Below are 15,535 nucleotides of genomic sequence, written 5' to 3'. Positions count from 1 at the left end.
TATCCAGTTGTTTAGGAACATGCTGTTATGTGTAAACTGACCTGAACAGGTTTCATATTGCTACATGTAAGGTCAGACATCAATTTTCATTTTATTTTGTGGGCTCTGATTTATAGTTCTCCTGGGAAAAGATCTCAGATGGAGGAGCTATCTACATCTTATATTTAAAGTGGACCTGTTAATCTGTCAAGTGCCTGAGTGCTTTTCATCCTCATGTCAAGATCAGTGGCTTTGGGCAGTGGTCTGTTGTTCTGACCCTGCTTTGGCCTGCTGCCTCTTGCATACATGGCACCCTGCTTCCAAATACTGCTTCGGAGGCCAGAGGTCCCGTCATAGCAGCACTGGATCTGTTGCATACTGCTGCAGACAGAAGGAAAAAAAATGGCTGCTCTGTCGCCTTCTGAAACAAATACGGATTCTTGAGTCAGGATAACTTCCAACAACTTAACAAGTATCCTTTGTTTCAGAAGACAGGCCTTGGATGTTTTCCAGGAGCACGTAGGCTTTCTAATGGCATATCCTTAGGAGCTGTTTAGTGTACCTAGCTATGCCTCTGTTTACTTAAAGGAAGCATTACCCTGCAGCACAGGTGAATGCCTCCCTATTAGACGTGCCAGTATCCAGCCATCCAACCCATGAGAGTGCCTTCATACTGATGGCAGAAAAATTACCCAATTCTGAAAGGTCTTCACTTACTAATTCAGTGAGGTGAAATCAGGAGGACATCTCTTCTTAGTGACTTTGATTTGAGTGCTATGCTGTGACTGCTGGGAATAGTGGCTGGATATGAGCATAATCAGGAGGCAGGGAACCTCCCTGCTCTTGGTATTCACCTGTAGGAATCAAACTGCTGCTCACTTTGTTTTGACTCGTCCCAGGGCCAGCCTCTGAACTGCGTAGTCTTTGTCCAAATCTTAGTTTGAACTTCAGTTCTTTCTTTTTGTGTGCGCTTACCTCATGCTGGTATATTTCATCTGTTAGAATAAGCCTGGAGTTCAGTTGACTCTCCCCTGTGACTCTCTATTCCACTTTGGTGCCAAGGTGTTGCTTGGGCCTTATGCCTCCCCATTGAATTGCATGATTAATTGTATTTTCCTGGAGAGAAAAACTACCCACTGATTTCCAGAGCCAGGCTCCATACAGTCAGGAACAAAGCTTGGTTCATTTTGTGACCTCCTTTCTGTCTGAATTTCCAGGTAACAAGGTAGGTGGTCAGGAAGGGAGGCTAAGGTCTTTGAAAACTCCTTTGTGTTGCTGAAATATGTTGTTAGTAAGTCCTAAAGAATGTGGGACCAGGTTACTTTAGGGAGTACTTAATTTCTTATGTCCTGCTCCATTGATATCACATACTTCCAAGGGCTGCTTCAGCAGCAGTTGCAGTTGTGCAATTAGTGTTGCAGCACTCACTTTGTGTTACACTTTGCCGATTGACTAGATAGGCCACCTAAAGATCTGTGTGGAAGGTTGTATTAAATTTGTAAAATAAATAATAAATACTGTAATCAAAATTGAGACTGAATGGAACTGATAGCAGCAGCAGCTGCTACCCTTCTTGTTACTACATTGCATTGATATCTTGTCTTTTATCCTCTTACAAGGAACCCAAGCTCCATTTTATCCTCACTACAACGAACCCTGTGAGTAAATTAGGCTGAAAGTGAATGACTGGCCTCAAATAATCCAGGGAGCTTCAGGGCTGAGTGGGGACTAGAACCCCTAATCTCCCAGTAAAGCTTAGTTGCCATTTAGCCTCCCCATAATCACACATCCAAGTGCTTTTCTCTTGGATGTTTTTGGATAACACCAAGTACCCTTTTATCTGTAATCTTAACTTGTATGAATGAAAGAAATCTTTCTGCTATCTTTCTGTTATAGTGGCAAATCATGGGTTAATTAAACTACGATTTGCAAGGACACACACTGTATGTGAGTCATTTTTGGTTTGAAACAACGATAAACACGTTGTTTATAGCTTGTTAATGTGACATGCATACCTGGATACTGTATTGTTTATAGGTTAAACAGCCCAGTGTTAAGCCAGCAACAAACTGTATGTTCACTGTGGTTTGTTTAACTCCCCAAACAACTTGGCTACAAATGGTATGTTCATGGGATATTCATGCATACTGGAAATGTGCTCATGCACAGATTGTGTACTCCATACGAGGTATGTCCCTATTTCCCACCATGACCTGCAAACTAGGTCATAATAAATACATTTTGTAGTGTATGTGTTGTATCTGAATGGGAGGATTATAAAGTTCTCCTGACAGTATGGCTGATGTACAAGACTGAGGCTTATTGCTGAGCCACCAAACAAATGTATGAAAAATTAAAAAGCACAACGTGCATTGCAGAGTTTAATTGACTATGTGGTAAAAGTCTGGAGGTATATGGGTATACATTGCATGCAATACTATATACGTTTCAACACGTTTTATGAAATTTGCTAATGGATAGGAGCAAATAATTTGTACTATACCCTGCTATTTTAAGACAATTATGATGATTGGAAGAAGCCAATTACATAATTTCATAATAATTCTGTGGGTAGGTTGGTTTAGCTCTGTAGCCAGAGTAAATTATTACATTTGGACAGAACTATTGCAGATTTACAATTATCTCATTTAAGTTTTATACTTCACAGCTTAATAACTATATTTCAGATACATTTGCACTGTCTTCATTTGTATTTTAGTACTTAATGAGCCCCTGTGTGCTTTACATACATTTCATTTTGTCTTGAGTAAAGTAATGTAAGGCTCCCTGCTAAATGCAATATTTGTGCAATTATATTGGACAGCTCCTAAAACAAAATCTCAAATTTCTGTTTGCTTCCAAGTTGATTTTTATAGTGTACTAAGCAGTAGTTGAATTGCTTGGGAGGGATATGAATAAATGATTTTATCTGATAACACGTGTTTGCCAATATGTTTGTTGCATTTACACTTCATATATTTAGATGTATACCAGGAGAGAAAGAAAACAGGAAAGCATGATTGTTACTGGGAAAGGTATCCACAATACTGCTGCCATGCATTGTATATCAGATCCTATTAAATTCTTTTTAAAATTGAGACTTTAGTGCTGAAACCAGACACCTCTGTTTCTTCTAAGTAGGGAAACTACTCAGGTCCCTCAGGTTGTCTGACAACAAATGTTTTGCACTGTGATATGGGAAAGAAAGAAAGAGCAAGCATTTCTTCAGTTTCTTCCCTTCTCCAAACAGCTGCAGAAGTAAAGAAATTCTGTTTTTCTCTCAAGCCCTCCAAGAAAGTACAGAATGTTTGGAATAGTGAAAGAATATTCCATAACTTTTGCTGACACTGGATAAAGTAAACAATTTTCACCAATTGCTAGGAGAAACAGAAGTTAGCTAGTATGGCAGACTTCTGGAACTCTGGCTGACAAGGCTGGTTCTTTTTTGTTTTCTGTTGATGTTTATCTTATAAAAATTATTTATAATTCATGTTCTTGCCTCTGTTCTTTCATCCTCCTGCCTTGTAGTACAATTGAAGAGAGCAAGAAGAAATGTTGGTATTTTGCACTGAGTTTCCAGAACTACAAATGATCCTGATGCTAAGCTGGGAATGTGAATACTTGGCAGTGCAGCATCAAGGCATGCTTACAGTAGCAAGTCAGCAGAATATCCTTCTGAGTGAAGAACAGGCTGTTCTGTTTTGGTAGATATAGTTGCTTGTGACCAGAACCTTGTATGCGTCATGACACAGTGAAGGACCCACTTCTTTCTTGTACCATGAAATGCAGTGTTTTGCTTCTATCCTGGACAGCTTATCTGAGAACAGATAAGCACATTTCCTGTATTTGCACACTCGTGTGGAGTGTGAGAGTTCTGTATTTTAAAATAACTTCACCCACTGCTAAAGCTATGATACTGCATAAGTAGCATCACTCAGCTAGACATGTTGGTAGATTATGTTCTTGAGAGTATTTTTCTCAGTTTTCAACCACTTCTATGGCATGCGTGTTTCTTTCTAATGGGGTCAAAGGGAAGAAATGGTAGCTTTATTAATCCAACCCGCTACCTCCTTCTTGCAGAGTTATGACACTTGAGACATATGGCATCCATATCAGGTCATATTTATAAAGATGGTTTTGAACAATCTTATTGAGAATTCAGGTTTTTTTATATATGGCACATCATTTATAGGTGTCTGGGGAAAATGTTGAAAATGGTGGGGATATCTTAGTAGAATCAGTTGGCTAGCTGCTGCCCTTCTTTTTTTTTGAACATAGGTTACTTAATGTTCAGGTTTAATAGAGCATAGCAGGAATGCTTGCTTACTGTGTTTTTTCTAGGTGTCCTTTCTAGCTTATAACAATTGGATTGAGTGTAAATAGCTAAGACACTGAGCTATTAGAAAGAAAGAACAGTGTCTCTTAAATTGTGGCTTGCAGCTCATTCATCTGGATGAAGAAATGTTATTCTGAGAATTATACAAGGAATTAATGCACCCTCATGCGGGTTGCTTGACACGTTGCATTCCTTCATCAGATGGGACATCATTAAAACGGGGGGATGGCCCACTAGGGCTGTAATAAAGAGGATTATGCTGTTACGTGCTTGGTGAAAGTATCACTAAGAGGCCAGTCCTGCAGCCCCTAGACAGTGTCTGAGAGGACACAGGATCACTTGAGGTAGGTATTGCCCTTCACTGCCAATGCAGAAAGAACTGCATTTGCTGCCATCCAAGGTTGGGAAAGTGACTCTGGGGAGAGGGTGAAAAGGGCTGCTCCAGTGAGTGCAGTGGGAGAAGAATGAAGAGACCAGGATACAAGATATCCTGAGCCCTTTAGCCCCCTCCCCTTCCCTCCCCTCCCCTTCCGAAAAGCCAGACAGATGGGCTAGAAAACCCATCCAAGTGCAAAATGCATTGTGGGAGAAATCAGAGGTGAAGATGGCCTCTGTTCCATTTCCTGGTCTGCAGTGGGGTGACCACAAACCTCTGAATTCTGGGGCTCACAGTCATTGAGGAATTGCACCCTAAGGTAATTTTTCTCCTGTGTCACTTGCCAGCTGTTGGAAGAGACTCAGAATGCATAATGAACTAGTACAAAACTTGAGGCTGCAGTTTGCTGCTTCATTATGTAAGTTTGAATGAGGCGTGAGTTTGGTGGACACACCAGAATTAATTGTAGCAATTAACTGTGCCCCAGGGATCCTGAGATGTCATTGTGTTTCTGACTGTGTGCTAATAGATGGCTAATGTCACAGCTTTACTTCTCTTGATGCATTATTATTGTTTCTCTAATTCATTAGGATTTTTATTGTTAACATATAGAGTGCAATGATGCAGAGCAACAAAAATAGACTTAATAGATCAGGCTGTAAACCAACAGTCAAGCAAAATATGTACAGGCTTCCCTTAGTGGTGGTCAGTCTTCCTTATCTTGTCTCCTGCAGCTGTTTTGGATTACTGCCCCCAGAATTTCTGAGTACTGGTCAAGCTTAGACTGGTTAATGGAAGTTGAAACATACAGAGGCTAGAGATATTTGCCGTTTTTCCTCTTGCATGGGGCTCCTGTGCCCCAACGTTTGTGAATGTGGAAGGCTGACTATACATGATCTGGCTTAGATACCCATTTTTTGACTTATTTCCATTTTCCATTTCCAAGACAAATTTTCATTTTCTCAGGAGCAGAACTCATTCTTAATCCAGGAATCCTCTGGCTTTTAAATGCTAAACTGACAGTTCTCACCGTTCTCTAACATTTTGACACTTCCCTGAGCTGAACTGTGGAGAACATTTGCTCATTTTTTGGTACTTGAAAGTATACACAAATTTAATAGTTGGGGAGATATTTGCACTACATTAAGCACAGAGCAATAAATGAAGGAGTAATTGTTGCATCTGTAGTAATAGAGCAATTATTGCAAGTGCATAAATTTGCCTTTTTTAAAAAAAACTTTCCAGCATTAAATTTGCATCTGTTTTCCAGTTCAGAACATTGGTACTTCTTACACATGTGAGGGAACCTCAGTAACTGTAGCAGTAAGTGAATTGAAAAGAGACTGGAAAGGTTGGGGGAGTTGACATTTCTCCCTTCTGGAGCAGCTGGACTCTCAGGGAATTCAGGTTGGAGGGCATTGCGAACTGTCAGTTCCATACTTAAAAGTCAGAAGATTACCCTGAAAGAGGATGGGGTAATATCCCCTTCTGATGCACCTAGTTTTGCTGCCTTTTGTCCTTTACATTTCAGTGGACAGCCAGGCAACTGAAAGATGGCAACTGTGCACAAATTAGCTTATATGCAGTATAATTTTGTCAGTTTCATGAATGCTACCTGTTTCACCAGGCTGCCTCCTTTACAGCTGAAACTTACAAAGCTTACAAGGCCTTTCCTACCTGTGGGCACTTATGCACCTGTGAAAGGCCAACAGAAATGGTAGTGGTGGGGAAGGCGATGGGGATGATGATATTTGAATCCAGACGCACAATTTTCAGGGGCCAAAAACTATTTTCTTTTTGAAACTGTTAAAAAGAGAGAAAAGGCAGTGAGTAAAAAGAGCAGCGATTGGAGGTAGGAGGGGTAGGCAAGATCTCTTCTGATGCAAAATCAACTAGGATATTGCTTAGAGGACCAGGGCTGAAGGAGGGAAGAGGCAAGGTATAGTGAGCCCCGTGGTTTCTCAGATGTACCATGGATTGGATAAAATAATTCATGATGGACTTTGCAGAGTGGCCTGTGTATTGTGCAAGCCAGCCTGTTGTTTGAAGTGTGGCTCTTGCTGGTTTTTACTGATTGGATTGATTCCTTGAGAAGGAAGAGAAACTGAAACTCTAAGATCTGTAGTTTTCTAATTTTATTGATGAATGCCTATTTTCTCTTTTAAAGAGATAATGAAATAATGCTTGAAGGATTTAACTGGAATATGTTTGTTATCCACTTCACTGTAGTCTAAAATAGTCCCCCCCATCAATATTTTCTTTCTTTGTTTTGGAGTGAAGAGCTGAAATGTGTTGCTTATGAATCAATTGGCAATTAGTTACCATCTCAGTATATGATGCTAATTACCATGAAGTAACAGTTTGCATAATAGCTTCAGCATGCAGGGTCCAAAGCTCAGTTTTGCTGTTGTGCTGATCAAAGTTGCTTATAAACCACAGAATGACAAAGTGCTGACAGCTATTGAGTTGTTTCTTGGGAAAAAACTCGTAATGAACATAAGCATTCCTAAATGCTGGAGGAGATCCTGCTTTGCTGATGCTTTTGTAAACTGAGAGCAGATTCTGACGATACAGTGGTGGCCAGCTTCTGCATGGGAAGAAAATTGCAAAAACAGCTGGCATGACCAGTGTAGTCTTTGTCTCCAGCTACCATCAGCTGGAAAATGTCATCACATGAATAAGTGACTCATAGGTACCTAACACTCAGGGTTTGCAGAAGTCAGCCATCAGTGTCCCATTACAGAATGCTTTCAGGACAAGGAACGTGCTCTCCTGAGGGGAAATCGGTATCCCGATTTCCGATTCCCCATCTTAAATTAGGTTCAGTGACTCCAGAAGTTCAAGTATTTACATGATGCAGGTCTGTTCCACATTCGTCCCCTTCACTGCATGCCCAAATTGGCTCTTTCACTGCCATTCCCCGCTGTGATGCTTCAGTTTAGATGCATTTGCAACAATATGGACAGCTGGAGAAAGCTGCTGTTTCTTTCCTGGCTGACAGTATCTGCGGAACATAGCGTTAGAGGAGTTCTTTAATATACATGAGACAAGCTTTTAAAACTATGGCCAATTCACCTTGGACTATTTTGATTGAGGTGAAGTTAGTGAGCATATAAAGGGAAGGAAAAACAGGTTAAATATTTGGGTTGCAGCAGTAACTTCTAAAGGTATTAGTGGATTTCCTATTATGATCATGTTGATGCAATAAATGACTGTTGACAGATCTTTTTGTTATGTGACAGAAAAGTCCTGGGCCTGCATTAGCTAGGTATAAATAAGTGTAAAATTAATTAAATTGGCTTACCTAGAGGTGAGAACAATTCTGTGCATTTGGAAAAATAATAGTTTATGCATTGCATATAGTTTCAAGGGTTTTCTGCAATATATGACCTCATCTTAGACCAATCATGGCAAAAAAATGCTCATATACATATCAAAACACTAGAGATGCTGATAACATGTAATGGCTTGGATATCCAGACGTGTGAGTGGAACTCTTGCTGTGCACTGTGGCTTTCCTGCCCGCTTTCACTGCAGGCTCCTGAGCCCCAGAAAAGCTGCTCTTCCAAACCTTCAGAGGGCAAAGGGGATTTGGTGCAAAGAGATGTCTACTACAAAATAAAGTGCTTTCCTTTGGCACAAGTTATGGATCCAAACTCTGATGTTCTGGAGCCTTTAGAATACGTTTGGCAAGAATATGCAATGCTTCTCTTCACAGGGAAGATTTGAATGGCTTTCTTGCCTTATTTCAAAATGGCTGGGGTTACTGCTAGGATCCTTGGGCAACTTTATAATAGCATATGACTTATTGGTAGAAGAATGGAGGCACCTATTCTTTGCAGAAACTAGAGCACAAAGGTGATTGATCTTGTGCTAACCAGTTAGTTTTTAGTTTTTAATACTCAATTTTCTTTTTATTCTACAGTTTATTTCCTTGAAAGCAGTTGTAAATGTAGGCTTTTGCACACTCATGGTAATTTGAGGGAACCCGGATTACAAGTGGGAGCCATTAAGCCAGCACTTGGTGTTCCAGTATAGCTGGCTTGTGAACATGCATCTTTACAGTATTAAAATTGACTAGATAAGTGACAAACACTGATTTTTATGAAGCTTTTGATAACATAATAGGTATCTTCCTTATTCTTTATACCAACTATTAGTGCTGGGTTTTCCCCCCAGTATTTGAATTAAGTGTTTATCATTTTAAAGGGAAAAACATTAATTTCAACAAAATCATTAAATGCCAGGATGGGATAAAGACTTATTGGCCCACTGAGATATCTAAATCTAATCCTGTGGGATTTGACTGTTCATGCCAGAAACCCTGCACAATTATGATAACAGGAATCTATTCTAACAATGGTATCAGAGAAATATATTTTTCTTTTTTGATAAATAAGTGTTCAATTATTTTCTTTTGGTTAATTGATTGCTTTTAGAGTGTGTATGTAAGAAAGAGATTGTATGATGACAGCTCAACTGGCTGCTTATGCTATAAATAAATGTAGCTGGTCTCATTGTAACCTGCTCTCCCCCCCCCCCCCCCAATTCCTGTCTTGCTTCAATACTAATTAAAAAACTCCTAGAAGATAGTTTTAATCAATGCTCTTGTTTTTAATTCCACTCCTACCCCCTTTCACCCCCAAACATATTTCTGGAGGGAGAAAGTAAGAAAACAAATTGAATGGGTCTCAAATACTGTATTACATAATCCTCTAATAAAACATCTCCACTTTATAATCTATGGTAGACCAATAAATATATTTGCATCCTGGAACATGGAGTGCGCAGGTGCGCTTGGTCCGAAATATTTGAAGGGCACCACATTGGGGAAAGCTGCCCTGGCCTGTAATTGTAAACAGCCGTGCTGTAGAATTGAATGAATACATAGACAATATTGAAAGGCAATATTGTGCAGACGGCACGTGGCTGATGTTGACTGAAGGTGTGAATAGAGAGCAAAAGATTAAAGCTAAAACTGACTCAGGCCAAGTACATTTTCTCAGTTTAATAAAGTTGAAACCTGAAAAGTGGGCCACCCTAAGTCTTAAAAACAGGAGGAAAGAATCGGGCAGGAGTTCAAAATTTTGTTCTCCCTGAATGCCTCACCCTCTGAACAAACTTGTTTTCAGTCCTTTTCCTTCTACTATCTTTGCAAACTTGCTGGAATTGGTAGCTGTTTACAGCCTACTTTTGTGTCTGGAACAATGTGACTGGACAGTTTGACTGGAAAAACTTTTCCCCCCCCAGTTGTGGAATTTCAAATTGAGGTTGCATTTCCCAGAATTGTTGTTCTTGTTTGCTTTCTTCTAGAACATTTCTGTGCAACCAAGGTTATTCATCTGCCATGGAACTCTGTATCTTCCGAGATACTTTAATTTAATACTTAAGGTTTATTCCTATTTCCCCACCCCGCTCCAAAAGCACATCCGATATGGTCAGCTGGTCACTTCCCTCTTTCCTTCACCATATGAAACTCAAAGCAAAACCTTTATTGAAACTTAACTGGTTACAAAAGAGTGTAACCTTTAAGTACCTTCTGCTACAGTTACAACAGAAGTATCTGCCCATGTAAAGAATCCATGCTGAAACTTCCCTTACTCCTCTCCTTCTCAGTAAAGCTTCTGACTTCACCCTCTGGGAGCCTCTTGAGGGGCCAGACAGCAGGAATGCTGGCGACTTCAGAATGGGTGTCCTCATTTCACCTCCCTTTGCCTGCTTCCTCCATCCGCTCTCCCTCGCACTCTGAAGTGCCTTCCCCCCTTGTAAGGTGGGCCGATTCGCACCTGCCTGAGAAACCTCGTTAGGTAACCTTGAAATGTCTGCACATCTGTTTCCCCTTGTTCCACCTCAGAATCTGAGGGATCTATCCGAGCAGGCTGTGATGTGCAGGAGGTGCTTCCACCCCTTACATGAGCTCTATGGCTGGCTACTGGATAATTCCTGTAATGTAAATGAAAGTGAGCAATACAACGCTGTGTTGTATTGTGCTAATCCTGCATGTCTTTTTCTGTGCTTCTGCATAGTGTTGTGTCATATTTGTGCAGATGCCTTACTCAAGTAGCCTCCAGTATTTTCAGACTCTGGATACACTGTTGACTACAGCCTCCTATGAGGGACTCACTTTTAACATGTCTGATCTCCCTTTCAATCAGTCATTTTTATCTTCCTCCTCCTCTTGGTCCCCGCCTGTTGCTGGTGTGACACATTTGCAGTTAGCGACTGCAGAACAGTTGAACACCCAGTGCCTCAGTCCACATACTGAAGGGCTGTCATATTTCCCTGCACTCCCCCCCCCCCCGGTGAGCCTTAGTGTGTAAGTTCATTCCTTTCATTGAATTCATCTGTGGGGTTGTGTACTCCTCCATTCCTGTCCTAAGGCTAGTCTGCATGATCCAGCAGCCCACCGTGACTTGTTTAATAACCACCTCACATGGCCCATGGCCTGTTCCATCCATCCTTACATAATGGTAGCCAGTGCGGATCATGCCCACCTGGTTATAGCCAGGTTTAATAGCTAAAATCTAGTTGAATAAGGCTCTTCATATGCTACCTATTGCCCAGTTCTTTATTCTTTTGTTGCATAGAGGTGTATTTTTACTTTTCTCGCAATAGTCATTGTAGATCTAATACGTTTGTGGATAGTCCTCACCATCAAATGGAGCAATTCCAACTTTAGACCAAGGACTGGAAAAAGCCCACAGGAATAGTCATAGGTGTAGAGAGCAGCCCTGTCTCTCACATACTGCAGCCTCCTCTGAAAAATTTGTCCAGTTCTGAAGAGGGGGCGGAGGACTTGGCAGTGTCAAGGTTACCTAATGAAGCTTCTCAGGTATAGCATGAGGACCAGCCTGCCTGGGAAAAAAGGTGGGAGAGCAGTTCAGAACTGGAAGGGGTGGGGGCACGGGTGGCTCCTTGACCCATCAGGAGATGGCAGGTGAAGCCAGGAGGTCATTCACGAAGCATCCAGCATTCCTGCCGTCAAGCCTGCGGTGGAAGTAGAGCCAGAAGGTTTCCTGAAAGGGAAGAAGGGGGAATTTCAGTCTGGATTCAGCTCTTCACATGGGCAGATGCTTCTCCCACATGTCAAAGAGATTGCTACTCTGATTTAGACTGTTCAATAAAAGAACTGCTTTTCTAATGTTTCCTTTGGAGCCTGCCAAAAGAGAGAGGGAGAGGGAAGTGACCGGCTCATGACAATAGGTTGTTTTATCTGAACATCCCAATATTTCTGACAGACTGCACTCTTGTATAAATATTTCCATATCTCTGTTATAATTTGGCTAATAAACAACAGCTGAAGGCCTGTGTTTTTAATACCTGGGTGCCTTGCATTAATTCTCATTCTCTCTCTCTCTCTCTCTCTCTCTCTCTCTCATATACATACACTCCCTCCCTCCCTCCCTCCCTCCTTCCCTCTGCATTTATAACCAAGAGTGAAGAATAATTTTTCTAAAGAAACTTCAAAAATATTCCTTCGATAACCAATAAATCTGTTCCATATCTATTGTATTATCAGTGCTTTCTTTGTAAATGTAAAAGAGAAAAACCCTGTTCATAGGAAATGCTACTTCAAAGCAAGCTTGTTGTGTGTTTAATATAGCTGTGAAAACCAGAAGTGAGATTTGAAGTGCTAATTGGCGTTTTGCTTGGATCACAACTTTTTTTTTCACTAAATACACAGACATCTCCAGTGTTAAAACAGGGCATGAAAGACATAGTTTGAAGATCCAAAATACAGTCACTTGCCAAAACGAAGCATAGTTGAATCTAGTCAATGCCAGGATGAGAGGCTTCCAGAAAAACCTATGCATGTCCCTTTACATTCCATGGTGGAAGAGAGGAGTGGGTATAAATAAGTCAGCCTTCCTCTCAGCTGGATCCTGAACAGATTCAGGGGTATTTTCTGAATCAGATGTCCATAATTAGGACTGGACTTGAGATTTGAGGCTGAGACCTGAACAGACTGTTAATAAAATGTGTGAATGCAAAGATGTCCATTGGAAGAACATCGGTCACAGGTAAGCAACCTTACTTTATCAGGAAGAGTTTTATTAATGGATCTTACTTATTTCTCATTAATTTTCAGCATAAGGATATATATTGCCATGTCGCACACATGCGCACCCAAGACTGGCAGTGCATACCGCAAAACCCACCCTATCAGGGTTAGCTGACACCCACACTTGCTGCATTTGTGCATGCTCTGTGTTACTGTGGCATTTCAGTTAAGCCACTTAAATGCAGAAGTGTATTTGAAAGACTTTTATATGTTGACTGTTCCTTATATTCCCCAGCGTTTCCTTCTTTTCACCATGATTAGATGACCCTCTTGAAAGCACTCTGCAGAGTTTTGCCATCTGGCAGTCCACATCATGAAATTTATATAACCAGTTGGTTGGATCCAGAATTTGCCTCGCATGGATAGAAGGGGTCCTTCCACAGGACTTTCAGGGCCTTAGGTGGTTAACCTGACCTGACCCTTAGGTGGTTCTATCTGATCATCACTTTCCTCTGACTCTGTGAAGCATTTGCAGGGGCTAGAAGGGCTGCTGGCAGAGCGGGATCAGGGAGGTCTCTGTTCAGTTGCCCAGTCGCACAAACCCAAATCTGGATCCAACCCCAATATATGTTGAATTCTTAGCTTGTTGTAGTGAAACAACCTGAAAACGGAGAGAGATCCTCAGCTCAGGCCTAGCTTAATCTAGCTCCCTGAGGTTCCTGTATTTTTATGGACAAGACTGGGAATTAGGTGCCATTTCAGCGGAGACCTTGTTGCAGTTTTATCCAGTGTTAGTGTGATTCTACTTGCTGGGCACTGTGGCATGAGCATCAGGTGTGGCATGGCCTTCTACTTGGCCAAGCCTTAGGGCATCTCATGGCACTAGAATAAGCCATATTGTGGAAGTTTACAGGCTACCGGCATAATGTGGGTTTTAGTGCTCCATTTCGATTGGGCCTGCTATTTATTGCTCTGCAGTTTCTGTCCAATGAGCACTTTGTTCTTCAATCCATCAAACTAAATCTGCTTCTGAATAGGAACCTCTGGGAGATATGTGTAAGCGTGCAATTTTGATTAATTTTTCTTAGTTGCCCTGTCTGCCGACAAATACTAAAGATGTGAATTTAGCAAGTCAGAAGGAAAGGCAAGAAATGCAGTCTCTCCCTTGGAAGCTTTTGAAAATAATCTATTGTGGTGGAGGTGTGTAACCCAGGGCAGGCTTTTTGGCATGGCAAAAAGGCTCAGGCATCCTTGTCCCTCTTTTCTCTTGGAACAAAACAAATGCATGGTAGCCTTGGGCAGTGCTTTTCCAGCAAGATTGAATTATTGAGCTGCAGAGAGAGTGAAGGGAAGCCTCTTGTTGGCAAATTGCTTGCTTGCTTTAGTCAGAAGCCAGTAAATAGGCAGCTGTGTGAAGCTAGATTAAAAATTGAACGTTATGAAGTGCTTTTGTATAGATTTTGGTGTAATTTGACCCAGCTCCATTAGATGTTGACTTTATATGAATGTGGAGTAAATCTTTGCATAAGATTGCTACTCTCCTTTGGGGGTTCATTTTTCTTTGGATTACTAACTGTATTTGTCTGCATAAATCTACATGGCTTGGCCTCAGTATGAAGATAACAAATGGAGCTGCAGAAACATTAAAGTGTGGATGCTTTTGCTCTGGATGCCAGCCGGCCATCCCCTCTCGCAGGACACTCTGCTTGGTTTCCACTCCCCCATCATCCATGCGTCTCCCGCACTCGCAGTTAGTCACATTGCATACTGACTGGATGTGTTAGTCCTCTTTGGGCTGTTTTGAGCATCCCCCACATACTGTGTGTGTGTGTGTGTTATACATCTCCAAAAACGTGCTCCTCCAGTCAACTTTTGTATGTGTGCGAACAGTGCTGTTTTGCCTACTTACAGAATTGGGATTGTTGCTAGTGAATGTCACGGTACTGACCTAATGGCTGGTCGGATTACTAAAATAATTTATGTAATGTTTGTAAAGCTTTTAGCTTTTCTATTGTGGCCTTGTTCGGACTTAATGTTAAATTATAGATTAGCTATACATGAATAAATATTGGATTCATCCTCCCTCCTCTTCCCTTCAGTGCAGCCATGAGGGGTAAAGTGGAAACTTTTGCCTCTGTTTCCAGTTTACCACAATTCACAATGATTTAATCTTAAAAAGCCAGTTTCATAGCCAGTCCAGAGAGCTTTGAGAAACCACCAGTGCATATCTATTAACTCCTAAAGCAGCTCCCTCTTCAGGAAAGGATGCTGAATTTCTACGTCCCTTTTTGCCTCTTAAAATGCTATTGGAATAAGTAACATGTACTTTGAGTAAAGAAGTGAAGTGATTAAGTCTTGAATGGTATTGCTAACCAGGATCTGCCCATTTTCTATACTGTTAGCATTGTTAAGCTTCACAGTTTTGCAATCAAATTCAGTCTTGTTCCACGTTTTCGTTAGTTTCTTTCCCAAAACACAGAGCACAAGTCTCCAGCAAAGTGCCCTTAAAACTGTAGCCATATTTCTCGCTCACTGCTGGATGCAGCATGTCTGCTGATGTGACTCATAAAGGCACAGTTTGTAGAATGACATAGCTGACTTTCCAGTCTCAAAAGTACAAACTTGAAATATGGTGAATGTTCTTGGGCTGAAAAATGGTAACCATCTTGATATTTCTGTTTAATTATTAAAATCTGCTGAATGTGACATACATATCCTGCAATTTTTCGGTAAGGTATTCTGGACTCCTCTGTGTTTGCTAAAAAAAAGGCAGTGGGAATTGAATCCTTTTTTGATACTTACTACAAATGCTTTAATTCCTCTCATGCAGTGAATATGTCCA

At 41.1% G+C, this 15,535-nt stretch overlaps 1 protein-coding gene across 1 annotated transcript in view; it reads left to right on the top strand.

Annotated features, from left to right (window-relative positions):
- Positions 1-15,535, top strand: part of XPR1 (xenotropic and polytropic retrovirus receptor 1) — a 91,141-nt gene that overhangs the window by 24,590 nt on the left and 51,016 nt on the right. The window lies entirely within an intron of this gene.

This window comes from Varanus komodoensis, unplaced genomic scaffold (genome assembly GCF_004798865.1).
Source record: "Varanus komodoensis strain SLA01 unplaced genomic scaffold, ASM479886v1 scaffold34_1, whole genome shotgun sequence".
Lineage (NCBI taxonomy): Eukaryota > Metazoa > Chordata > Lepidosauria > Squamata > Varanidae > Varanus > Varanus komodoensis.
Note: the sequence above shows the minus strand (reverse complement) of the source record. Positions and strands in the feature narration are given on the sequence as shown.